Here is a 5,642-nt window from a genome sequence, read left to right on the forward strand (position 1 = left end):
CAAGTGAAAGTAGTTTGGTCATTTAATTGTGATAATGATGTGAATTCGATTTAAAGATTCTTAAGTATATCAAAATAATATTGGAGGTCGGGTTCGAGTCTTATGAATGAAACAAATATCTGCTAAGAGAGTTAGCCTCATATACTTGTGGATGTTCCCGGCTCAGACATGATTGTCTCAAGTGCGACGAGGGAAACCAAAAAAATAATATTGGAAGGGTCTTCATTATATCTGCAAAGATTAAAATTGTTTTATCTCTTAGGACAAATGAAAATAAACTATGAAAAACTAAAATAAATTAAATGGAAAACTAAACACCTGTTGAAATTTGTATTTAAGAACTGCCAAACAACTCAGGAACAATTTACTATCATTCTATCTCATTTTGTCTTTTTAATTACCATTTTACTATTTCAAAACGGCAATAACAATTCATGGAGTCACTAATGATTTGAGTTTGATTCAGTGAGCGCATTGGGCCACCACTTATAAGTTATCTTAATCTTACATTAAGAAACAAATATAAATCACTCTCAAGAATCACCTCAATTAGTAGTATAATGAAATATAGCATGAGCTTCTACACTCAAATTTCAACATCTGTGTTTTCCTTCCTCCTTGTTAAAAAAACATTGTCTACCAAAAAAAGGCATTAGATGAAAAAATAATTGTATCAAATATATTGGTAATGTAACAAGTATTGAATAATCTTGTATTTAATCATTAGAAGTAATGTATACAAGAGAATGTTGTTGAAGGACTTAATATTTGAGAAAAAATGCATATACAAATTAATGGTGAATAATGTACTGACTGTGTATAAATTTTTATAGTATATATATATTACTTTCTTACCATTTATCATAATATTGTCATATTCTAACTAATAATCATCTGAAATTAAGGATTCAATAAAGGGTAATATGAGAAAAGGCAATGGAACATGGAAAGACATGTTAAGCTGTTTGTGTAAGTTGTCCCATAATTATCATAATATAGTCACCCAGGTGCAAATATTTTAGGGTAAGTTGTCCCATACTTTACCAGCATGGCACAGCATCTGAGGTTGAAGAAGATGAAGATAATTATGGTGATGATTATCTTTGTCATAATTAATATAAGTGAAAAAAGCATGACAAATTTACCATGATGATGTTTGAAGAGGGGACCAGGGACCCATCTATGTGTGGCATTGAATGACGAGTTGTCTTTAAAATTGCATAGCTCTCATCTATGAAATCACATGATTTATTTAATTACTTACGACGTGATTAGCTTGGTAACACGCACTCATGCAACTGAGGTAGAACCATGCCCTCATGATTGTTTAGAGCACTCCGTTTTGTTGGATCGGAAAAATAGGATTAATTTGTCTTTGTTATTGTGAATGCAAAATAGCATTTACAAAAGCGTATTTAAAAAAAATAAAACTGAGTAGGAGTAAAAGAATAACAAGATTTTAACATGTAAAGCATTTTCAACTAAATACCATGAACCCTTAGCTAGCCTAGAAATCATCATCTATATGAAAAGTAGAGATACGGATTTTTTCCTAGAGAGAAGGATTCTTGTTTCTCAGTTTGTTTTCAATGATAAAAGTGTTATTTTACTATTTAAAAAAGATAAAAGTATCATAATATATTATTTATTTTATTGTTTTTATAGTATTTATCTCTGGTAGAGAGAATTACTTACTTAAAAAGTAGGTTTACATAATCATGGGCATTCCAAAGCCTCGATATGCAAAACTGCATTTAGTGAAACTATTAGTGGGAATGAAATAATGACTATAACAAGAACCAAATTGTAGCTAGCGCACTTATATGTTTTATATAATGTCAACGAGATTGAACTATATGTTGAAATACACAAGGAGATGTTAAGGATATCTTACCCAAGTAAGAATGAAAATTGCATTTCCAAAGAGCATAATAGGTGTTTCATAAAGTGACTAAAAAATCACATTGATGAGGAGTTGAAAATAGATGCACATTTCGTTTCCGAAAGATTGAAATGGTTAGCCAATGGTCCAAGTATTCATGTCTTATCCTATACTGATCACCTAATTAATGAGTTCACATTTTATACAAAAAACAAGATAATCAAAGTAAAATGCAAAATAGTGGTGTGACTCTTGATGCTCGAACTTTATACATGTCAAGTGCAAAAGATAAAAACCCAATATATGGGAACATGTCATACTTTAGAGTGATTGAACGAACATGTGAATTGGATTACATAATGTTTCGAATGCCGGTTTTTTATTGTATATGGGTTGATAACAACAATGACTTCTGAGTTGATGAGTTAGGGTTCATGTAGGTGAATCTTAATAGTCATGATATAAAGATGAGTCATTTATTCTAGCATCGCAAGCTCAACAAGTATTCTATGTTAGTGACCAACTGATATAAAATGGTTCATTGTTCTTTTAACTAACAAAATAGTCGTCAATAATATTGATGACCAAGAATATGAAGATATTGATGAAGATGATCCATTTTTGGGACATATCAGCTGCGTGAGAGCGGATCAACTAAAAATGATGATTTATATACAAGAGATTATCACAATGAAGGCTTTGGGTGAATCAATATGTTCCTCCAAACAAAGATGATCTTACAAGCCAAAAACAATCAAAGAAAAGAAAAAAGTAGATGCATAATTTTTAATTTGTATAATTTTGTGTAATTTGTATAATTTTGTTCCTTTGTAATTTGCATAATTTTTTACTTAAAATTATGTACTCTGTCAAAACATAATTGGCATGATATTCATTGTTTTAGTTTGTATTGTATTAATGTTTATAAAACAAACTTTTGGCCTATATTATTGTGTATGTGTTGTTGAGAATGTATGTGTTGCTAATAAGCGTATATGTAGATATTATTTTTTACAAATCAACAACGAATTCTAAGGGAAGCTCTGGCATGCGTTGTTGTAGAGGATTAATACAACAACGCTTTTTATAGTCTGCGATGTTGTACATGCTTAATACAACAATGTTATGTGTGTGCTACGCTGTTGTATTAAGGTGATGTTTGAGAATATTTATTAATAATACAACAATGCTTTTCTGATAATACGATATAATATATATGCAATACAACAGCGCAACAATAAGCACTATTAATAATACTTATAAAATGTGTTATTTATGTAAGACATATATGAGAGCGCATGTGTACGAAGCATTGTTGTATTTATGCGCTATATGGCAACACTTTTTGTATAATACAATGTGGTATATTCTATACAACAGCGTTTGAGAAGCGCTATTAATTACGACAATATACTACTGCGGTCAAACAGAAAGCACATGAAAACGTTGTTATATATCTAAAATATGTGTTGTTAAACTGCAATTCTAACGTAGTGATATGTGAAGGGGATATCTTAATTTCTCCTCCCATTAGAATGTAATACATTAATCTAGTATCTCACTATGATTTCTCTAGCATCTAACTATGCTCTATAATAACACTTTATGGTAAAAAATGTAAGAACAAGATTGCAACTAAGAGGGGGGTGAATTAGTTGACTTAAAATTATAATAACTTTTTCTGCAAAATGTAAGAGTTAATGTGCAGCGGATAATATTGCAGAAAATAAACAAGTATAAAGTAAAGAGGAAAGGGAAAATAGAGTACACAAGTATTTTATACTGGTTCACTTTCTTGTCCACCGAAGGCTACATCTAGTACTCTTGTAGCACAAGAGCTTTTCCACTAAATATTATGAGTTGTAATTACAATATCTCACCTCGAGATCTCTATGTACATTGCACACTCACTAATACTTATACTCTTGGAAAACACTTTTCCAAGTCACTCTATCCCCTTTCTATTCACACCCCGTGAAAGAAAGATTGTTTGCAATGAATGAAGAATTACAACAATGGCTTTGGATTGCCTTTACAAGTATGAAATATTATATCACTTGCAATCCAATCAACTCTCTTTTATATGCTTAGTAATAATGCTCAATATATTTGTGAAAAACTTTTGAAGCAGTTACTCAGAATAAATTCTCTATTGAAAGTTTAAGAGCTCAATGCAAAAGTGCAGAAAAACAGTGAGAGAATTTATGAGAGTTGTATGAAAGTTGTGTGTTGATGTTGTGAGTTAGAGTCTTTATATAGGCTTTCCAAACACCCAAGGTACATTTCTGAAAGTGTAGGAGTTGTTTGGAGTGAAACCATTTCGTTTTGAAATCTGAAATCTCATTTAGTTTTAGGGTTTAAATTTGATGTAATATTATTATAAATTTTATTACAAGAATTAAGTATTCTTTATATTTTGAGTAATCGATTACACCATTTCGGTTGTAACACCGCGAATTTTACTACCTTGAAAATATATGTTTTTATTAATAGTTTTATTAATTATATTTTCAAAAATGAATTTCTGGGAATTTTCGGTAAAGAATTAGACGAAACTCTAGTTGAGTTTTAGTCTTGTAATTCTATTTCCAATTTGGTGGTAAGTTTTCATGATTTTCGGAGACAGTCAGTTTCGGACTACTGTCGGGGCCGAATCTCACCCGGTACGGCTCAAAAAGTGGGTTTTTGAGTTCCGTAACTCGGAATCGAATTCCCATCGCGCTGTTGGCTTCGTAATCACATTTCGAGTCAAGATAGACCCTGATTTCGTCCATAACTATTTTCTAAAATATTTTCACTCGGAATACCGAAATTCGAAGTTCCAACTGTAAAGGAAAATCGGGCGATCATTTTTTGCTACTCGAATATTGGCCAATAATACTCGAGCATGGTTTAATCGCGCGCGTCTCACCGAGGACGTCGCGTCGCATGAGTCACTTCACAAAATCTACCTATTAAATCTTATAGATTTCACTTATGAATGTCTTGATTTACTACCCCAAAATCCCATAAATCACTCAACAAATCCTCTCACTCCACCATCATTAGACACATCACCTATGTTAGTCTAAATCTACTTATCTTACAATAAATTTTATGATTTGATGAGGGTGAGGCTCTCCTATAAATACTCCACTTCATTCTCTTATCTTTACACTAAATTTCCTATACAAACTAAGGTACTCTTTTATTTTTCTTCTTCATCTTCTTGTCATACTTCATAGAAAGTTATGAGCTTTTGTTATGTTGTTCATAAAGTAGAGTGTATATTTGTTCTTTAAGTATTTTTTGAAGGCATAACTAAAGGGGATGATAATAAAATCATATGAACCTTTATGTAGTTTTTGACCTTTGTAAATCTTCAAATTTTTTCATTGTTCTTAGATGGAAAAACTATATCTTTGAACAATGTTAGTTGAGTTGTTTGTTGGGAAATATTAGAAATTATTGTTAGTATTTGAATATGTTTAAAGGTGATGATTTTAACATCAAAGGAACCTTTAATGTATTTGAAATTTTTATTCTTGAAAGTTTATGATGTTGATAAGTTGTTGTTAAAAATGTTTTATTTTTAGAAAGTATTATGTTTAAAAATGGTTTAGCATATTTTACTCTTTGATTTCCAAGTTAAAATAATTATTTGGGATAAAAGATGATTTATTAAAGTCTTGACTTCATAAACTTAAAGTGTTATGAAGTTTTGGATATTAAAGTAATAGAAAGTCTTACCTTAGGATTTATTTTCATGACTATGAAAATA

The sequence above is a fragment of the Lupinus angustifolius genome, chromosome LG16 (assembly GCF_001865875.1).
Source record: "Lupinus angustifolius cultivar Tanjil chromosome LG16, LupAngTanjil_v1.0, whole genome shotgun sequence".
NCBI lineage: Eukaryota > Viridiplantae > Streptophyta > Magnoliopsida > Fabales > Fabaceae > Lupinus > Lupinus angustifolius.